At 39.3% G+C, this 22,902-nt stretch overlaps 1 protein-coding gene across 1 annotated transcript in view; it reads right to left on the bottom strand.

Moving 5' to 3' along the window:
- Positions 1 to 5,915: 5,915 nt before the first annotated feature.
- The window catches only part of LOC109033346 (GPN-loop GTPase 2), a 50,137-nt gene continuing 33,150 nt past the window's right edge, over positions 5,916 to 22,902 (bottom strand). Inside the window, exon 9 of the mRNA XM_019045925.2 lies at positions 5,916 to 6,275. The gene's annotated coding sequence lies outside the window, so the exon portion shown is untranslated. The remainder of the gene's footprint in view (positions 6,276 to 22,902) is intronic.

Raw genomic sequence — 22,902 nt, forward strand, 5'->3', positions numbered from 1 at the left:
GTATCCACAAAATTGAAGGCGTTATGAAAATCGAAGTGCAGTTTCGGACTTTTCATGAACTCGTGGCCGGTTATGATTTTGATGAAATTTTGACTGGAAAACTAGTTTTGTAGTACATGATATCTTATCCTTCTGTGATGGAATTTGAGGAGAATTTTACCAGTTTTAAATGCCCACCTTTGAATCTCTAACAAAAAGTCTGTAAAAGAGCCCTCGAAATGTGGAACCTTCGCTCAACCGGGTCAGGATTTGAGGGCTCGCCTTGAGACTTTTTGTGCAAGATTCAAAGGTGGGTATTGAAAAACTGTCACAATTCTACACAAATTCCATTATAGAAGGATAAGACATCATTCACTGCAAAACTAGTTTTCTCGTCAAAACTTCATCAAAATTATAACCGGCCACGAACTCATTAAATTTTCGAGACTGCGCGAGTGCGCGTCCATCATCAAAACGCCTTCAATTTTTGCCAATTTTTTGATTTTTTTTTTCAAAATGTGACTTGATGCACTTCACTCAGACTCGGTACACCATAGTTGCCAGATAGTGCTGAAAAATTAGCAATTTCCCCATTTAAACCCATGTAAATATCTACATATAATCGCACAATCTGGCAAATTTGCGGTCCATAGACTAGTTTGAACCCATCGGTACCCACGCACGCAGAGCCGTTGATGATTCACAACCTATGCAATCGTACGCACTTAAATCGAAAGGAACTAAATCCATTCCGACATGACCCCTGAGATCCATAAGAACACATGCGTAACAGGGCTCAGTCACGATGGATATAGTTTCTTTCCGTTTAAAATGCGTGTAGTTCACAACAGGCTTACCGATCCTCCGAGCACACTAATATTCACGAGGCTTCTTTCGGGATGGACGCGTCGTCGGCTTCGGCGTATGAAGCCCCGTTTCCACGAACAGCGTGCGCCGCGAAGCCGGCCGCGCCAAATCTAACGGCGGGAGCGATTGCAATCATTTTAAACTGCGGGGTGATTATTGAAATCGATCGACAAAGCAATGGAGAAAGGAGACAAAAGAGATATGGAGGGATCCTATTGGTGGAGGCGGGCGGTTGCAATGGGCAAAGGACGTAGGTAATAGACTAACTAACGGCAACCCACGAGAGACCCGATAGTTAGTCCATCATTTTCTCCTTTAGTCTATAAGAATCACCCATTTCAACCAATAGGATCGCTCTATACTCTCTATGTCTTCTTTGTCAATCAATGGAGATGTTGCATGTGTGAGGAATTTGCGATTTGACTGTTAATTCTTTTGTAAAAGTTCGCGAGAAACACGATGGTGCCACTGGTTTTCTCTCCAACTCCCAAGCTCAAACAAAACTCTCAAGTTGAGGCCAAAATGCAAAGATAGGGAGCAAATACATTAGCAGTGTTGCCGTGTTTTCAGTTTTGGAGTCCCCAAATAAAGTGGCAGCCCTGTCAATGTATTTGCCCCCTATCTTTGCATTGAGAGTTTGTTTTGATGTAGAGGTGGGCTCTCAGGATAGCGTGGGATATCCCCTCTATTTTGGCGTCAACTCGAGAGCTTTTTTGGGCTTGAAAGATGATTTCAGAGAAAACCAGTGGCACCATCGTATTTCTCGCCAACTTTTACATTTGAATCAACAGTCAAATCGCAAATTCCTCACACATGCAACGTCTCCGTTGTTGCTGAAAAAGCGATTCGCATAATTGGACTACATTTTGCGATTCGGAACAACTATCTTCGGCTCATTTTGGAAACAGGATACTTGCCTTTAGTTCCCCAACGCAGGTACGTGTTTTTATGTACGAGCCAACGTTCGAAATCATCGCACCCGATGAACCACTAGACAAGGGACGAAGTTAAGCATTCTGATACAGCTTTCTTAACCAGAATTTCACGTAAAACACGATTCTTGCAACAAACATTAAAAAAAAATCGATTCCTCACTGAGATATTAGCATTTCAATTTTACGTTGGCTCCGGGAATTTTGAATTGCCCGGTTACAAGAAACGCTATTTTCTACGAGAGTCGAATCGCACCTCACAACAGTTTTGGCAGGCTTCTCAATTGGACGTATTTCTACCAAACAGACCTATGTGGAGGTGAGAAATATGGGGTGTGCTCGTTAGTTCTCTGGCCGTATGAGTGAGTGGGAATAATAAAGCGCCAGTGACGTCAGCGGCAATGATAGTGCGCACGCGCGAGGGGGAGATCGTCGTCGGGGCGCTTTAACTCATGAGCCCTGACCACAACGCTCTCTTGCCATGCCCGCGGCTCATGAGTTCCGCATTCAGTTGGCACATAGGTCTGTTTGATAGAATGTAAAATCCCGCTTTTCCAATTCTTCAAAAGGAATCACGCCCACTTTTACATTGCTTCTTCTGTCTGGGAACTGTCCGGGAATTTTATCAAGTCAGGGAAAATGACGAAATGGACCACTAGACTAGGTACGAATTTATGCAATCTGATACATGTTTCTTAACCAGAATTGCACGTCGAACACGATTCGCACAACGAAAATGACTGAAACCAACTCCTAACGAAGATATTAACGTTTTTATTTACATTGGTTACGAGGAATTTGAACTGCCCGCTCACAAGAAACTCAAAGCTCTACGTGAGTCAAATCGCGCACTACAACGGTTTCAGCAAGCTTCTCAATCGAGCAATGTTCATTTCTCACCATGTGTTGTTCAAACTATAGCAATTTGCTATAGCTGAGCCAAAGCGTCAAGATTGAGGTAGCCAGATTTTTATATCGCAGAGACTGTCATGATAACGTTCAGCGCGCGATGTGAATCACGTAGAGCATTGAGTTTTCATGAGCGGGTGGTTTCAATTCACGCATCAAGAATCATTAAATATCTTCGTATGGAGTTAATTTCGGTAATTTTGATCGTGCGCATCGTGTTCTACGTGAAATTTTCGTTACGAAACATGTATCAGAATACTGAAATTCGTACCTTGTCTAGTGGTCCATTCTTAAATTTGTACCGTGTCTAGTAGGCCATTGCGAAAAGTCTATAGACTTGGCGCGACCGATATCCCGTCGCGCGAGCTCTATGTAAGCGCACCCTCAACTTTTCGATTGGCAATCAACTGGGATCGGCGATCGACCTCCACGGTTCCATCGATCATTGGGGCAGTGGGCACTGGGCTCCCTCAGACCAGCTGGGGGGGGGGGGGGGGCGGGGGCCCGGAAGACGGTAGACGTGGCCGGCAAGTAATTAAAGCATCCATTATTCTTTGTCGGTGGTCGAGCATCGTCTTCGTTTGGCCTGTTGCCGAACCGGCCGGCTCCCGACTTGGGCCCGTGAGTGACGAAGCTGGATTTTCCAAGGCCACCGAGGTGTGAACTTCTTAATGTGCTCTGGAATATCCACGGACAGGTATGCAAGGGTTCAAATGGGTCACCAAACCATGCCAGGGTGTCTACTAAAACAGGCTGCACAGGAAAAAAAGTCGTTTGGATCTGGAGTTCCAAACTCTTAAAAATATTGACAAGAAAAATACTCTTGATTAAATCGGATTTTTGCTTGAATCAAAAGGAGATCCGCCTAGATCAAGAGGCTCGGCTCTTCGATTCAAGGAAAAATCGGATTGATTCGAGAGTATTAATCCTTGTCGATGTTGTTAAGAGTCTGGACTCTACATCTAAGCGACTTTTTTTCCAGTGTGGCCAAAAATCAGGAATTTTTCAGAATCAGAAGCGAGTACGGGGTCTACGACTTCCGTCAAATGTCTGTCTACTCCTCGTAGATGAAGACAATAGAAAGTCGAAACTATATCTTCAGATCAAAGAATCGAATCGAATCTCATTCGTGTTACACTGGAAAAAAAAAACATTGGATCTAGAGTCCAGACTCTTAAAAACATCGACAAGAAAAAATACTCTTGATTCAATCGGATTTTTGCTTAAATCAAGAACAAAGCCTCTTAATTTGAGCGGATTTCCTTTTGATTTAAGCAAAAATCTGGTTGAATCAAGAGTATTTTTTCTTGTCGATGTTTTAAGAGTCTGGACTCTGGATCCAATGTGTTTTTTTTCCCAGTGTATCTGCAGTCTGCAGTAAACAAGCAACAGTGAACCCAATGTTGGAAGTGCTCTAAAATTGTGGAATCAAAAAACGCCTTCAATTTTCGTGGATTTGCACCATGGACATCCTTGGAACACGAATAGTTGCATCAAAACACGACCACCGATTACGCGCTATTGTGAGGGCGCAAAAAAAAAAAACTAAAACGCCTTCAATTCTAGTGAATGCATCATGGACATCCTTAGAACACGAATAGTTGCATCGTGGCATTATTATCGATCACGCAATTCTGGTTGGTGTCTCCTTACTAAAAATTACTGTTAAGAATATCAAGAATAAATTGTCTTTCATCTCCTCTGGGTTTCAAAAAATTATAAAATAGTTAAACTTGCTCCAAGAGACACGCCTCATTCAAATGTTTAATTCGATACCGAGCTCGTCAAAATTTTCTCAACTACGGGTACCTGGGTTCATAGAATTTTCAAAGTTCCGAATCCCTTTGTGTTTCCTGGTTGCGTAGGGACAAAGGAAAGGCTGGATTCAGCAATGAAATCATTCAGGCGGTCGAAAAAATGTCAATTTCCTTTTCATCGAGCGGGTTGATTGATGAGATTGATAGACAAAGTCATGGACAAAACAGACAAAAAGGATATGGAGGGATCCTATTGGTGGAACGGGCGGTTGCAATGAACAAAGGACGTAAGTAATAGACTAACTAACGGCAACTCACAAGAGACCCTTTAGTTAGTCCATATTTCTCCCTTAGTCTATAGGAACCCACCATTTCAACCAGTAGGATTGCTCTTTACTCCTCATGTCTTCTTTGTCGATCGCTTTGTCTATCAATCCCAACGATCAGCCCACAGAGGGATTGATAACGTGATTGAATCGTGTACATCGATTTGGACTACATTCTGCAATTTGGAACTATAAATACTAGCCCGGTTTAAAAACAATGTATGTGTCATTAGTTTCCCTATGCACATAAGTGTTTTTCCAGAGGAGCCAGAATTCATGGTTCCAAATTGCAAAATGCAGTTCATTTGAAAGAGCATTACTAGGTACTAAGGAAGTACGTTATGATTATGACATGACTCGTGATTGCAATACCATAGGATAGATAACTTGTTCTGGTCAGGATTGAAAATTGTCCGATTGTGAAGAATGAAACTAGAGGAAAGTTTCTGGAGATTTGAACGCTGCGCAAAGAAAGAGAATAAACGGAGATTTCCACGATGTGTTTCATTTCGGTTGTCCGCGACGGTTGGACCGCGTTAAGCAGAAAGGAACCAAGTCACATCAGCTATTGCTAAATTTGATTGGGCAGTTTATTTTTTACATGAAAACGGTTGTGCGGGTTGTCTGTGCATTCCAGTGAATTTTCTGTATGGTGCGAGGCAAATTCCTTAAAATTTCAAAGGAATCCGCACAAACGTTCTATTGTGAAAAATTAAATAGCCCGGTTAAATTTGGCAATGCTGATGTGGCTTGGTTCCTTTCTATTAAACGCCGTCCAGTTGGACTTCATTTTGCAAATAGGAACTAAACTCTCCAGCCAGGGTTACCACAGAATTGGGAAAATTACATTCCCTGACATTTCCCTGATTTCTCTGACACACTTTCGTGACATTCTCTGACAATTGAACAGATGCCACATTGTTAAAACGACTTATGTAGTTAGATATCGCATTCAGGCCAAATTTGTTGTTCGAAACGTCAAACTCGCTCGAGAAAGCAAATTAAGGTAATTTGAAATTTTTCCCCGATATTTTCGTCATTTTCCCTGACATTTTCAGGTTGTCCCTGACTTTTTAAAATTCCCTGCCATTTTCCGGGTTTCCCGGATTGTAGCAACCCTGTTGTCCCTGTTCGTATGCACGTACTTTTCTTTTTTTTACAAATGAGCCGGAAATTGTGGTGTCCTGATCGCAAAATGAAGTCTAGTTAATGGGAAACCTTTCAACTAGGGGAATCGAGAATGTTCAATACTTAACAAAAACATTTGGAAGGCTTAAAAAATGCCTCGAAAACGGAAACTTCCGCCCTATACGTCCATTAGATACTAAGTACATTTGACTCGGAGAGCCAAAGTATGACATTTAAATTCATTTTGCGACAACGAATCATTCCTGGCTCATCCATTAAAGCCATGTTACTGGATAATGAAGGGTGCCGTATGAATATGAAAATTCGAAATTTTTACTTACGAGCTTCGGATTTGAACACGAATAGGGATGACTCACCTGAACAAAAAAAAAAAAAACACAAAACCATTAAAAATCGTACAAAAAAGTGTAATTTTAAGGCGAGGGGATTAAAAGTCTAAACAAGAAACTTCATTTCGGCGTTTTCAGTCGATGAATGGACCACTAATAAATGTGATAAAAAATGAATATCAAAGCATCATGCCTAAGACATAGTTTGTCACCACTTCACGTACAATGGACGTCGTACATGCGAAAAAAATAACGTTGGTGATTACTAGATTCCTGTTGATCGTAAAGTTGAGTATTTTCTCCGTAAAAAATATAATTCTCCGGTTCTTGGAAGTATGTTTTGCAAATAAAACCGTGTAAATGTCAAAGATCAAACACGTGAAAAGTAAGAATGGCCGCCTGGGGAAAGACTAGAAGTGTTTACCGCCGCCGTGCAAAAGAAGAGCGCCTCGTGAGCATTCGAGAGTTGCCAAATTTCCCCTGATAAAACATGTATTTTTGACGACGCTCATGCTTGTTATTCCTTGACATTTTCAGATATTTTAGATTAAATTGCGTATAAAATTGTCTGGAATTTTTGGGGAAAAAGATTTTCACAGTTGTCGAGTAAGTTCGGTATTTATTGAAGGAAATTTGGCAACGGCTGAAGGTTCATACGGCGTTCTTCCTTAGCACGGCGGTATCTTCTATTTTGTCTAACATATTCGTTCTTTGAAGAAGTGGAACGTCCCTAATTCAAGTTCACGCAGTTTGAAAAGACGGAAAATTGCTCTATTGAAGAGCAAAAATTGCATATATTTTTGAACAAAACTTATTTTGATCCCAAAACTGACAATGAGTGAAAATATCACGACTTTTTCCTGGATACTTCATTCGTAAAGTAAAAACATACAGCGCAGGAAGAGTTTAAAACGTCCTAAATGTCAATCACAATCATTGAAACTGAGCTTCGTCGCCAAAGAAAAGTAAATTGCTCCCTCCCTCTTCCTCTGGAAGCAAGCTTTTCTATTTTACCTTGACTTAATAGAAAAATACGCAAGAAAAGCAACAGCGGTTAATGAACAAGACTTGGAAAGAGTTTTTAGGAGACTTTTCAAATCAAAAACCAATTTAGAGAGCTCCCTAAAACCTAGGGGAAAACGTTGATACTCAATTTGTATGACTAAAACTAATATATAAAGTGCGATGGAGGTGGAAGAGGGGAAGAGAAATATTGAAAATCACACAAATCATACGTTTTTAAATGAAAAACAAAATTGCTTTATGAAAAAAATAAATGAGTCAAGTTTGATGATAGTTAAACTACAACTGCCCCATTAAGATCGACATCGAAAAAAAGATGAACCTTATACTCTCGCCGCAATTCTAAAAATAGCCCTGGTGAACTGCTCCAACGAGTCATTCCCCCAAAAGGGTGACGAGACACGGGAGTGGGGGGGGGGGGGGTATGAAAAAAAATCAAGAAGCAATATTCATTACATTACGTTGTACTGAGGAAAAACGACGTATGGACATTACAATATTGCCACATTCTCCCGATAAAATATTACATTTTCGGGAAAATTCTGAATTTCTCTCCTTATAATTTCCCGTAACCCTGGTAGCACTGCCTACTTAAAAAGCTTAAAAAATCGAGGAAGTTTCAAAGAGAAAAAGTATTGAAAAACTGTTGAAATATTCCAGTCAGGAACCCCTGTTTGTTCTCATGTAAGTAAATATGCGTCATTTCACCTTTACAAAATAATTATTACTGTACTGCAGTAAATTTTAAGAAACATTTTAAATCAATATTGCAAAAAATTAAAATTTTCCATAAAAGTTGCGATATGTGGCAGTTTATTTTGTATTATTTAAGCATCAATATAAGTGATTTTTTGGATTTGACATAATTTTGACGGCACTTTTCCCCGAAGTCTTTTAGACCTTAATTTTACATAAATTAGACTTAAGGGAGGGAAAACAGAGAGGGTTTCCTGGCTCGTGCACTTAAACGATTTTATCACGTTTTTAAAGCCCTCATTCAAAGCTGCTTCAGTCTGCTTCACTGGAAAAGAAAGTCTCTTGGATCCCGAGTCCAGACTCATAAGAAAAATCGACAAGAAAAAATACTCTCGACTCAATCGGATTTTCGCTTGAATCGAGAGCAAAGCGTCATCATTTTAGCAGATTTCTTTGTAATTAAAAAAAAAAAAAAAATTCGATTGAATCGAGAGTATTTTTCTGTTATTTTTTCAAGGGTATTGACGCTGGATCCAAGAGACTTCTTCTTCAGTGTTTAACAGTCGATGCTGCTAAGAGCTTTAGGTGAAATTGCGAGCAAAATCCTCTGAAAATCGAAAGAGACAGGACAAATTTTCCCGAAAATTCGTATTTCACCGAGGTCAGTTGGACCGCGTATATCAGAAAGGAACCAAGCCACATCAGCTATTGCCAAATTATAAACTGGACAATTTAATTGTTTACAAGGAAACGTTTGTGCGGATTCCTTTGAAAATTTTAAGGAGGTTACTTCATACTGTGCAGAAAACTCACTGAGATTTACACAAATTTCCGCACGACCGGTTCCATGTAAAAAGTTAAATTGCCAAATTAAATTTGCAAGGTGTCTACTAAAGCAGGCTGGTCAAAAATAAGTACTTTTACAGTGCTTTTTCAGTACATTCTTAAGAAATTCAGTACCTCCTCCAACAGAAATTCCGTAATTTTGCAGTACCTCCATTATTTGACGAAATTCGAAATATTTCAAAAATTTAAAATTGCGACAAAATAGACAAAACATTTAAAAAATTCCGGACCTTTCTGCGGAATTTCCGCACTTTTTCAGTACTTCCAGACCGCCCTTAAAAAATCAGTACTATTTTCGAACTTTCCGGAAATTCCGGACTGAAAGAGACCCTGATTTGGCAATAGCTGATGTGGATTGGCACATATGGCGTTTCTTCTTCAGCCAGGCGGGTTACGTCGCGCCCGGACAGGCGCACAGTGGCTCGAGTCAATTAGAACATGAAATTTTTTACTAAAAATGCAAAATTCGATGTTTATTTCCTCATATTTTAAACTTTAAGGAGTGCTAATTGAAGACAATTTCAAGAGGAAACCAATGGAATCACTATTAGAACCTCAAAGTTTTGTATGAACGGATTTATAAGCGTTCAAAGTTTCCAAATTTTGTCCGACCTCCTCTGTCGACTTGATCCACTGTGCGGCAGGACGAGGAGACGGCTGGAAAAATCAGGGGCAGCGGCGTCAACGGCTCTCGAATCTTCGCGAAAAAAAAAAGTTCTGCACATGAATGACGTCAAATGAATAAGAGCAACGGATGGCAAACGGCGGGCTCGTCATGTTGCCGCTTTATGAACCGAGAGGATTCGCGCGAAAATGATTTTGCCGAAAGGCAGATTCGGATTTGGAAAAATAAAATTTGAGGAATTATTCAAATCAGATCGAATCGTCGCTCTCCAGACGGGGGTACGTCATTCCAATCCGAGGTTGCGAAATTGACTCGAATCGCTCGATTTTTATCTCGCGGGCGAACTAGAGTGCCTATATGCGGAGAGTATGGACATGTCGAAAATTTTGAGGTTAGGTGATGGAGCTCTTAGACCCCAAAAAGGTAGGCAATCTATGAGTTCAAATTATCCAGAGTGATTTATAATCACAATGGACCACTAGACAGGGTACGAATTTAAGCGATCTGATACATGTTTCTTAACCAGAATTTCACGAAGAACACGATTCACACAACGAAAATTACTGAAACCAATTCCTAACGGGGATATTAACGTTTTTATTTTACACTGGTTACGAGGAATTTGAACTGGCCGCTCACAAGAAACTCAAAGCTCTACGTGAGTCAAATCGCGCACTACAACGGTTTCAGCAAGCTTCTCAATCGAGCAATGTTCATTTCCCACCTTGTGTTGTTCAAACTATTAGCAATTTGCTATAACTGAGCCAAAGCGTCAAGATTAAGGTTGCCAGATTTTTACATCGCTGAGATGTTTATGATAACGTTTAGCGTGCGATGTGAATCACGTAGAGCATTGAGTTTTCATGAACGGGTGGTTTCAATTCACGCATCAAGAATCATTAAATATCTTCGTAAGGAGTTAATTTCGGTAATTTCCGTTGTGCGTATCGTGTTCTACGTGAAATTTTGGTTAGGAAACATGTATCAGAATGCTGAAATTCGTACCTTGTCTAGTGGTCCATTGTTGGGAACTGTCGTTGGTAAGGCACGTATTTGACTTGGTTTATGCATAAACTTACTCATTTTTGCGGAAGAATACTTAATTATGAATTTTCTTGTCCATTTTCGTTTGATATAAGAGTCTAAAGATTGACAGTGACATTTTTCGTTTTCAAAGGTTACCTACCCTTTTGGGCCCTAAGAGCTACACAATTCGAGTTGTCCATACTCTCTCTTTATAGGTACTCTAGGGCAAACTGTCGAATCAGGCATTTTGTCAAATGCCCGGAAGAATACAGCCAAGCTATGGAAAAACGCCGTACGAGCCTGTAGAGAGCGCCAGATTTCCTTCACGAAAAACCGAATTTACAAGTAAAATTTTGATTATTTTGTCCCAAAATTGTCAGACACTTTTGTACGCAATTTAATCGAAAATATCTGAAAATTTCAAGAAAAAATATGCACGAATGTCGTCAAAAAATACAAGGGAAAATATCAAGGGGGGAATATCAAGGGAAAGTTGGCAACTCTCGAATGTTCATACGGCGCTTTTCCTTAGCACGGCAGAATAGTCAAATAATCTTACCGGGAGTCGCATTGGACCGCGTTAAGCAAAAAGGAACCAAGCCAAATCATCTATTGCCAAATTTAACTGGGCAATTTAATTTTATACATGAAACCGGTTAGGCGGATTTTCGCGCAAATTTCAGTAAATATTCAACATAGATCGAATGAAATTCCTTTCGTGATTTTTCCTCGATTTTGAATTTTTGACGGAAATTTACGACAAGTTGAATTCAAAACTATATTCCTCAGTTATTTTTTTCCAAAATGCGACGAGGTAAGTGCGTTTCTTGTTCAACTCGGTTCAAACATGATTAGCAAGAGAAAATTTTGCAACATTGAACATTGGTTACATTTACTAGTTCGTCAAAGAAACAACAAAATACTGTGTTTCAAAATCTCAAAATTTCATTTTTCGGCTGAACTTGAGAAAAGTCTTTGCCACAACAGAAGGACGTTAGTCATTTTTCCAAATAGTCGGTCCAATACGTGTTTTCAAGTATCGAACGCCGATGGTTCTTAGGTCATCAGATCTAAGTTTCAGTGGCGAGACCTGAATGATCGATTATCGATATTTCCCCATTTGAAGAATCGATTATTAAGGCGGTCGTTGAGAACAAGCTATTTATCGATCCTTTCCCATAGGTCTAAATGGCAGATCAATCAATATATCGCACATCACGCCACTTGGCTGTCAATATCACCGCAGCAAATGATCAGTTCGTTTGAAAAAATGTCGTCTACCTGGACACATCTCAAGCACTTTCAAGCATATGACCACGGCGCGTTGCGTTAAAATGACTGAATTTTATAACTTTAAAATGGAATGAATTATTTCGTGATGTTGAGCGCGGTTGATTTGATGCCGGTAAAGATTCAATCGTCGAAGTTTTTATTATTGGAGACGGAAAATTAAATTTTTTTTGGATGGTAAAAGTTTATCTATCGGAGAAAAATCGCGAATGAGGCAACTATGAGGCTTTTATAATGGGTTCAATGGTGAAATGTGCAGAAAAATCAATACGCGCTAGATAATTTGCCAGAGCTAAACATTAGTTCAAGTAAATGAATGATGGGACTTAGATAATAAATTGATAATTTGCTGCTTGCATCAGAATTTATGTATTCCCTGTCAATAAAATCTAATAATGTAACATTATTTTCATTTGTAAAAAATATACCTGCCGAAAACACTGTCGGATTTTTTATAGTGGTAAACGGCATTTGAGTAGAATGTGATCCCGCAGCAAAAAGTTCAGACTATCGGAAACGAATGAAAAACTTGGAAGGATACGAGAGACAATTTTTTACATCGAAGAAAGCAGGTTGAGTTGCGTAGTGTGATATTTTTCAAACCTTTTTTCGTGATTTTAAAAATCCAAATGAAAAAAATACAACGCACATGAATGAATGTTCACTGTTCAGTTCACCGGGTTACGAGAAAATAAGAGGCAAAATGAATAAACTCCACACCAACAGGCCTTACTGAGTCCTTTTCCCTCGCGCGGAAGCGCTTTTCAATTTTAGTCTACTCTACGAAAAATTTAAAAAGATAATTATTTTTTAGTAAATAAAAGCACTGCTTGACTCCTCGCGCGGAAGCGCTTTTCGATTTTAGTCTACTCTGTGTAAAATTTAAAAAGATAATTTTTTTTTTTAGTAAATAAAAGCACTGCTGGACTCAATGCTATCCGCATGAACAGGTATGCAGAGACGACGAAGTAAGACCAAAATCAAGGACCTTTCCGGAGAATCGAAACTTTTTCTCTTTTTTTTGAAGGAATTTTATTTAAATATAACGTAACGTATTTCATTGTATCTATCTACATGGTCTAAAACTAAAACCAAACGAACTATGCATTAAATTTACAGGGTAACGTTAGATAAAACGATGATTAGAAAACATACTTCCCAAGATTTTTGAGGGTACAATGGAAAAAAAACACATTGGATCTAGAGTCCAGACTCTTGAAAGCATTGACAAGAAAAAGGACTCTTGATTCAAGCAGATTTAAGCTTAAATCAAAAGGAAATCCGCTCAAATTAAGAGGCTTGGTTCTTGATGTAAGCTTAAATATGATTGGATCAAGAGTATTTTTTTTTTAGATGTTTATAATAAGAGTCTGGACTCTTCATCCAATGTGGTTTTTTTCCAGTGTAAAATTATCTATTAATTTCAAGAGTATACAAAAACCAAAAAATAAAGGCTTATAATAGGATGCCTTATGGATGGAAGATTCCTAGCCCTTGCCCTTCCTTTTCTGCTACCTGTACGAAGAGGGGCAAATGTATGGCGTATTTACGTGTGACGCTGTTCGACGTTTTGGAAATTTCCACGGCAAAGGAGAAAAACACCCACCTTCAAAACGGTCGTAAAAGAAAAAAAATAATCATCAAAGCCTGGTAAAATTGGACTGAGTTTATCAGAAAGGAACCAACACACCTTTTCGAAAAAATAGAGTCGAGAATGTTTTCGAGTTCCGCTAGCCGTATATTTTCTCCTACCAAAAGCTTAAGGTCGAGAAACAGAAATTAGTTTTTGAAAATAGGGTTTGAGGTTTATTTTCTACGTTGAGCCTTATGCAGGAATGAAACTGCAAACCTTTTTTTCTCAGTTTCAACTTAATGTTGGCTGGTTCCTTTCTGATAAACTCGATCCAATTATTCTTTCAATTCCGGATTGCCACAGAATTTAGAAAATGAAATTCCCCGACATTTCTCTGATTTACCTGACATTTTGGTGCAATTCCCTGACAATTGAAGATAACACAGGTGGACATAATTGAAAACAGTTTTCAGGAAACTTTTTAGTTCAAAACCTCAAACTCATTCTAGAAAGCAAATACGTGTGATTTGAAAAATTTTCCCTGACATTTTCGCCGCTTTCCCTGACATTTACCGGTTTCTTCTGACATTTTGGTGAAATTTCCTGCCATTTCCCTGATTTACCTGGCATTTTGGTGAAATTCCCCGACAATTGAAGATAACACAGGTGGTTAAAAGGACATAATTGAAACCAGTTTTCAGGCAAACTTTTTAGTTCAAAACGTCAAACTCATTCTAGAAAGCAAATACGTGTGATTTGACAAATTTTCCCTGACATTTACCGGTTTCCTCTGACATTTTGGTGAAATTTCCTGCCATTTCCCTGATTTACCTGGCATTTTGGTGAAATTCCCCGACAATTGAAGATAACACAGGTGGTTAAAAGGACATAATTGAAACCAGTTTTCAGGCAAACTTTTTAGTTCAAAACGTCAAACTCATTCTAGAAAGCAAATACGTGTGATTTGACAAATTTTCCCTGACATTTACCGGTTTCCTCTGACATTTTGGTGAAATTTCCTGCCATTTCCCTGATTTACCTGGCATTTTGGTGAAATTCCCCGACAATTGAAGATAACACAGGTGGTTAAAAGGACATAATTGAAACCAGTTTTCAGGCAAACTTTTTAGTTCAAAACCTCAAACTCATTCTAGAAAGCAAATACGTGTGATTTGACAAATTTTCCCTGACATTTACCGGTTTCCTCTGACATTTTGGTGAAATTTCCTGCCATTTCCCTGATTTACCTGGCATTTTGGTGAAATTCCCCGACAATTGAAGATAACACAGGTTATTCATTCTAGAAAGCAAATACGCGTGATTTGACAAATTTTCCCTGACATTTACCGGTTTTTCCTGACATTTCCCGCGATTCCCTGACTGTGGCAACCCTGTTTCATTATCATTCTGGCTGAAAAATTAGACAACGCAATTTGACTGCTTTGGGAGTTGAGACAAATTGGAATTATTAATTGAAAAATGAAAAAAAAAACATTCCCTCCTCGCATTTAAAGCAAGCATTGGCTTGCTTTTTCCCCCCTTAGCTTGATAGAATTTTCGGAAATTTAGCGTCGCTGTTTTGGGTCCCGCCGCGACGCCGCGCCGCGCCGCCGCCGCCGCCACGTGGGTAGAGATGAGACCGGGACTAGCTCGACGAGTGACGTCATAGCCACCTGTTGCCCACTTTTTCCCCGCGCCAAAACTCCCGCGCTCCGAGCACGCTGGCAAATTCTCGCACAGGGTGGCAATTCTAAGTTTCTTTCTTCTTTAAGCGTGCCAGTAGGGCTCGCTTTTTGAAATCACTCGGATGTACCATAGTACAGCACACCGATCAACCAATGCTATTCAACGGGCCGTCCAAATATTTTTTTCCTCGGACCCGTTTTCTTGTCTTTGAACCATTATACTGTCAAGCCCTGATGGTCTCTTACCAAAAAACCGACTGAACTGCTAATTGGGAACCCTTGAGAACATTTTCCTGTCAAAACCGTATTATTTCATTTGACAAAAACCTCATAGAAGCTTTCTTACGCTCGGAGGACTCAACTCTAGAACCTTCTTTCCCGCCAAAACTGTTTAGCCAATGAGCGTCTTGCACTGCAAGTGCAATCTGTGATGAGCCTCGTGACTCTTTATACCATGTACTAACCGTGGCCCCTGCAGAAATCCACTCAAACCACTGCAGTTATCTCCCGATATAGCTTTGGGTGTCAGGTTTCGAGCAAGGCAATAAAAGACGGCGAGGAGAGGGTCGCCTCGTCGAACCTATTATCTTCCACGCCCGATTAACCATTCACCGTGACGCCAGGATCCACCAAATTTTCACAAAAATTGTTTTCCGTCTATTTAGCGAGTTTTTCCTTACTTTCCGTTAAAGTACAAATAAAAAGAGACCTTATTTGTAAAAATCGGCCGAATAGGAGAGAAGTTACAGTTCGAAATCCAAAGAGATTAACTCAACGCGATTTCGATGCACGGCAGTTCGCCCACATATCTTGATTTATCTTGAAGGTCGTGCGAAATGCCGCATATCAGCTTAAAATCAAGATAATTGGACGGAATCTTTAAAATCAATTTACATTCAACGTTCATGAATCAATATTTTCTCCCAAATTTAGCAAAAAGTACCAATTGATGCAAATAACAAAGACGTGAAAATAGTAGGTATGTGTCCAACATTTTAGTTATTCGGCACGCTTTTCCAACATATTCATGTTGGATTTTTCTGCTTGTTTTTTTTTTCAAAATGGTTATTTGAAGGCCTGGCTATGTTAACGGTCACAGAGGCTCAACTGGAACGGTTTATATTGCTTACCTAGGACAGATTCGTGGAAAACACATATCCAGATTCCAGGAAATATTTTGAGACAATTTTAAGTGCTTAAAATTTAAACACGCGGAAAGGACTAAGTTTATCGATCGAATTCGGTACGCTTCTCGCTTTTCGAAATGGTAGTGTTGATGGATGAACCGACGAAATCCGGAAGAAACTGGAAAAAGGTACTAATGGGTTACTCTACCGTGCTCTTCGGGAAGACGCCGTAGGACTAATCGAACGTTGTCAAATTTCCACCCGAAAAAAAGCTTATTTTAGATCAAGATTATAAAAAAAAAAAAATTTGGTTCCGACTTGTTTTCGTTTTCCAAGAGCGAAAAGTTTGAATTAGCTGCTGATTCTGATGTAAACTTTAAACGCTCATTTCTCATTCCAGGGTTGCTACAGAATTTGGAAAATGAAATTCCTTGACATATCTTGTTGAAATTCCCTGATAATAGAGAATTTGCAGGTGTCTGGAATTTGATGAATTTCGTGTTTAAAGGGAAACTACTGAGTGAACTGAACACGAGGACACCCTTCGTTCGTGAATTGAACAACTATTGGAGGAGATATGACAAAATGATCTAATCTGCTGAAATACGTGTGTTTAAATGGGAAATGCCGCCGGATGACGTCACTAGGCGGTGCATTTTCTCACTTTTAAAACTATTTTTATACTATTTCCCATATCAGAAAAAAAATTATAAAAAATACTGTGAAATCAGCTCTTTAAGCACTTGCAGATGAAGCAACAAAACATGTGCATGAAAATTCTCCATTGCAGATATGGCAAATGGTTAAGAAGACATAATTGAAAATAAATTTAGGCAAAATTTGTAGTTCGAAACCTCGAACCCGCATTTAAGAGCACAAATAAAGGAGATTTACCAAATTTTCCCTGACAATTTCGACATTTCCCCTGACATTTTCCGGTTTTCTCTGACTTTTTAAAATTCCCTGACATTCCTCGCTATTCCCTGACTGTGGCAACCCTGTCATTCATATAGGCAAATTTTTAACATTTTTGGCGTCCTTGATGAGATCAGCGTGAAATTTTGATGAGAGAAATGTCTAGTGAGACTTTGATTCTTGTCCTGTCACAAGGCTCATTCGCGACAGTGGCGTGGCGTGCTTTGCGATAAATCGATCGATCTGCCATTTAAACCTATGGAAAAGGATCGATAAACAGGGTGTTCGCAGCGAACACCTTAATAATCGATTCTTTACCATAGCTTCAAATGGGGAAAAATCAATAATCGATATTCACGCCTCGCCACTGATTTGCGATGCAGTGAAAAAAGACGGGACCAATAATGGAGTCCATTTCACCTTAAAATAATTCTGTTCGGTTATAAATTAGCACTACGCTCCTAATTTTCAACCCAAGGCACATCGATAAAAAGAATATGTTACAGGTTCTAAGTACCAAGATCTCCGGTTTGACACCAGAGTTCACGCCTAGTGCCACAGCAGAACTGCCTTCCTAAGGAAAAACGCCTTATAAGATTTCAGACGTTGCCGAATTTCCCCTTGCAAATCACTAATTTTCCGGAAAATTTTGAGTATTTGTCTACCGATTTCTCAGATAATTTTGTTTGTAATTTGATCTAAGACTTCTGAAAATTTCAATAAAAAATATCCGTAATTTTTTTCCAAAATAAATATATCATCGAAGGAAATTTGGCAACTCTCGAATGTTCATACGGCGTTCTCCCTTAGCGCGGTAGAGAAGACTGTTCAGCATGAGAGCTTTTTACTTCCTCCCTACAGGAAAAAGTTCCAGTTTTTCCCCAGTATTCCAGGGAGTTTTTTAATGTAGTCGAAGCTAGACACCGAAACTAGCACAAGTTTCTGGAACCTTCCTCGAATACGCTGGTTTTCGATTAAACTGCGGCATCACTGCTTTCCGGCATGTGAGCCGCTGGGTCCCTCCAGGGACTTGAACGCCAGGGTATGAACACATGCAGCTCGGAAACCGACGCTGCATGCCTCCCCTTTCACGATGGGATTTTTCACGGAAAAAATAATTCTATGATTTTGACAAACGGAGGGATTATGCGAATCTACCTACATCAAAATTTACAAAATTCACGATACATTTTCTTTCGTATATTGTACTTTTTGCGGTGGCAAGATATTTTCTTACGTATTTTGTATTTTTAGTTGTGGTAAATCATTTTAATCCTTTTCAAGAACCCATTTCCAAACTTATACTCCTGAATAATTTTACTCAAAGGTTCTCAAAAATAACTGTCTTTTTAATGATGTTATGTCAAGGATCTCCTCAAACCTACTTTGGGGCCATTTTCATAGACGTTCCTTGATCAGCTCATTTCCTCTGAAGGCCCAATATGTTTTACACTGTAATTAAGGAAGGTAAGAGGAAACTTTGAACATCGCATCATAAAAAGGACAATTTATATCAACTTTGACTGAAATTCATAGTGTTATAAATCTGGAGGTGGATCTTTGTAAGGGATTACAATGATATGTTCCTGGAAAAATGACAAAATACGGAGGAAAAAAGTCTATGCTTTCGACAGACTGTAAGGTAAGAGTAAACCTATCTTAAATTTACAAAACTCGCGATACATTTTCTTTCGTATTTTGAACTTTTAGCGGTAGAAAATTACTATTATCTCTTTCAAACAACTATTTCCAAAGTTAAACCAATGAATTTTACTTGAGGTTCGCAAAAATTGTCAGAATTGATGCTACGTTCAAGGCTTACGTCCTAAATCATTTGGGGCTTCCTGTATGAGGGAATGCGCTGTGGACGATGGAGTGACCATATATACCAGGATTGCCACAGAATTTATAAATTGAAATTCCTTGATTTTTCCCGGACACATTTTGATAAAATTCTCTGACAATTAGAGATACGCCGGATCGTTACAAAGACATAATTTGAAAAAGTTTCCAGGCACAATTTGTTATTCGAAATATCAATCCCGCATCCTTGAAAGCAAATAAATAAGACTTGACGACTTTTCCCCGGCACTTTCGCCACTTCCCCTGACATTTCCAAGTTTTCCCTAACACTGGAAAATAAAACATATTGGATCTAGAGTTCAGACTCTTAATAACATCGACAAGAAAAAATACTCTTGGTTCAATCAAGCTTAAATCAAGAACCAAGCCTCTTAATTTGAGTGGATTTCCTTTTGATTTAAGCTTAAATCTGATCGAATCAAGAGTCCTTTTTCTTGTCAATGTTTTCCAGAGTCTGGACTCTAAATCCAATGTGTTTTTTTATTTTTTTTCCAGTGTACTGTGCCGTTTTGTGAATGTCTTGATTACTTTAATTTTTCCGAGTTGGTGTGTTTTCGTTCTCACTGGTTCATTTCTGAAAAATTACTGACTTTTGGCCACACTGGAAAAAAAGTCGCTTGGATGTAGAGTCCAGACTCTTAACAACATTGAAAAGGAAAAATACTCTTGATTCAATCCGATTTTAACTTGAATCGCGGAGCGAGATCCTCTAGATCCAAGGTGTTTTTTTTCCGGTGCACTTTTAAAAATTCCCTGAAATTTCCGGGTATTCACGGTATTCCCTGACTGTGGCAACCCTGAAAGGAAAGAACTGTTTGTGGAACGCGGCTTTAAACACAGCCCTGAGTGGTAATGCGTAAGATTCACGAGAATTTCGACCGACGATAGACCGACATGACAACACCATGAGTAATTTCGAGGACATGTTGGGGACTCCCGAGTAATAAGATCCATCGTGAGTCTCCCCGAACATGACTTCCGTAAAGACACAGCCCCCCCCCCACCCCCGCCGTCCGGCCCTTGTCCCGTAAACACTTAATTTATAGTGAGGTTTAAACCGCAGACGGTTCGAAGACGACCTGTATTTTGACCCCGCGTTCGCATCAGTGGCGTGGCGTCAATGGACCACTAGACAAGGTACGAATTTAAGTATTCTAATACATGTTTCTTAACCAGAATTTCACGTAGAACACGATTCGTGCAACGAAAATTACTAAAATCAACTCATAACGGAGATATTAACGTTTTTATTTCACATTGGTTACGAGGAATTTGAACTGCCCGCTCACAAGAAACTCAAAGCTCTACGTGAGTCAAATCTCGCACTACAACGGTTTCAGCAAGCTTCTCAATCGAGCAATGTCTATTTCCCCCATGTGTTGTTCAGACTATTAGCAATTTGCTATAGCTGAGCCAAAGCGTCAAGATTGAGGTTGCCAGATTTTTATATCGCAGAGACTGTCATGATAACGTTTAGCGCGCGATGTGAATCACGCAGAGCATTGAGTTTTCATGAGCGGGTGGTTTGAATTCACGCATCAAGAATCATTAATTATCTTTGTAAGGAGTTGATTTCGGTTAATTTCGTTGTGCGCATTGTGTTTTACGTGAAATTTTGGTAGAGAAACATGTATCAGAATGCTGAAATTCGTACCTTGTCTAGTGGTCCATTGCGATGTATCGATTGTTATGCCGTTTAAAACTATGGATAAGGATCGATAGACAGGGTGTTCGCAGCAAACACCTTAAAAATCGATTCTTTACCATAGGCTTAAATGGCATAACAATCGATATATCGCAAAGCACGCCACGCCACTATTCGCATCGTATCGCACGCGATGAATGTTCGTAATTTTCACGCGCGGCTTTTGAATATAAACGACTCATTCCGAGTTCTACGAATTCGATTTGACGTCGGTGAAGGTGCGCTTCGTGCAGGCTCCTGAAACCGAAATTCTGGAGTGGTCGAGAATAATTTGGATGGTGTAAAGTAATTCGGTCGGATCACCATTGAGAGTTACGAAAATAGACCCACGTACGTAGATCTGTCAAAGGATACCATAAAGTATGACACCATTAATATATGGAACGCGTTAAACAGAAACAAATTGGACGATATAATTCTTCATGTGAAAACGGTCTTGCGGATTTTAGAGCACATTTCAGTGAATTTTTGTACATAGTACGAAGCGAATTCCATTGAATTTTCAAAGGAATCCGCACAAGCGTTCTCTTGTAAAAATATTAAAATGCCTAGTTAGATTTGGCACTAGCTGATGTGGCTCGGTTCCTTTCTACTAAACGCGGATCATACATGATGTGGGTGCATAAAAAATTGGGATGACAAGAAACGTAAAAGCTCCATGAAAGCCTCGTACCAGATCAAAAGCAGTGGCGTGGCGTGCTTTGCGATAAATCCATTGATCTGCCATTTCGATCGATGGATCGATGGACATGGTGTTCGCAACAAAAACCTTAATAATCGATCACTGGAAAGAAAAAAAAAAAAAAAAAAAAAAAAAAAAAAAAAAAAAACATTGGATCTAGAGTCCAGACTCTTGAAAACATTGACAAGAAAAAATACTCTTGATTCAATCGGATTTTTGCTTGAATCAAAACGAAATCCGCTTAAATGACGAGACTTGGTTCTTGATTTAATCTGTCTATGTTTTTAAGAGTCTGGACTCTAGATCCAATGTGTGTTTTTTTCCAGTGATGTCCTACCATAGTTTCAAACAAGGAAATATCGATAATCGATCATTCACGCCTTGCAACTGGTCAAAAAGCTTTCGAGGAGATCAAGAAGATAGCAGCACACATTTCCTGTGCTTGAAAAAAAATAAAACAAATCTATGGCCAAAGTGCGAAACCACGTATCTCCGATTGCTACGTCGCAGATATCCTTTCATACTTGTACAAAATAAAATATTGGCGGAAATCTTGAAACGTCGCCTGGCGCTTGTGCTACTTAGGCCGGCGAGTGACGGTAAGTGTACAACCAGATTTTTAAACACTATTCCCGCTCATACTCGCAGTTTAAAATTCGGTCATGCCTGCAAAAATGCGAGGTAAAAAAGTCTTATCTGCTCAGTCATCGTGGAGGCCATTCTAATGTTGTATTTACTCAGCGCAGAGCTAATTGTGTGTATACCTCAAACATAGCCACCAAACGACTAAAGGAGGAGTTGCGTTTTGGGCCTTTTCCGGCCCCACCTGGATTTTGCTAAATGTTTCATATTTTCAAAGTACTAGTCTTAGGTAGACTCTGTGCCAAATATTAGACCGATCGGAGCCCATGCAAGGGCGCAGCAGCGCCTCAAACCCAAAATCCTGGAATCGAAAAACAATTATTTTCGTCGACTTTTTCGACTGTTATCACTCTTCCAGCACATGATTCTTACGTATTTTTTTGCGTACTTTTCGTTTCTGGCCTTTTTAAAGGCCTCCGATAAATTTTAAGGGGCCTTATGGCCCATTGTTGCCATTTTTGGCCCATTTTTAGGGGTTTTTTCCATTTAACACATTCAAAACTCAATTTAATCCAAAAACTGTGTACATTTTTGAAAAGTACGTAAAAAAATGAATAAAAAATGTTCAGTAAAATTTTTTCCTATGTTGCCAAATTTCCGAGAAAATTGGCCCCAAAGTGTCAAAAACGGCAAAAAATCGATAAATCGCCGCGTCTAAGGTTCAAGAAAGTGGAGTACATTTTTCATACTGTACCAGATAACAGCTCTTATCCATCCATACAACATACTAAAATATCATAGTTGTACCTGGATTCCCACGATGTGAAAATTGACCGAGATGTCGATTTTAGCGGCCTTTTTATACTTGAAGGCAGCTCTTTTGAATGTTTTTCGACCTTAGTCACCCTCTATGGGTGTGCACTATATGTATTTTTCTACGTACTTTTCATATCTGGCCATAAAAATGGCTTCCTGTGAATTTTAAAAGGCCTAACGGTCCATTGTTGCCAATTTTC

The sequence above is a fragment of the Bemisia tabaci genome, chromosome 9, assembly GCF_918797505.1.
Source record: "Bemisia tabaci chromosome 9, PGI_BMITA_v3".
Lineage (NCBI taxonomy): Eukaryota > Metazoa > Arthropoda > Insecta > Hemiptera > Aleyrodidae > Bemisia > Bemisia tabaci.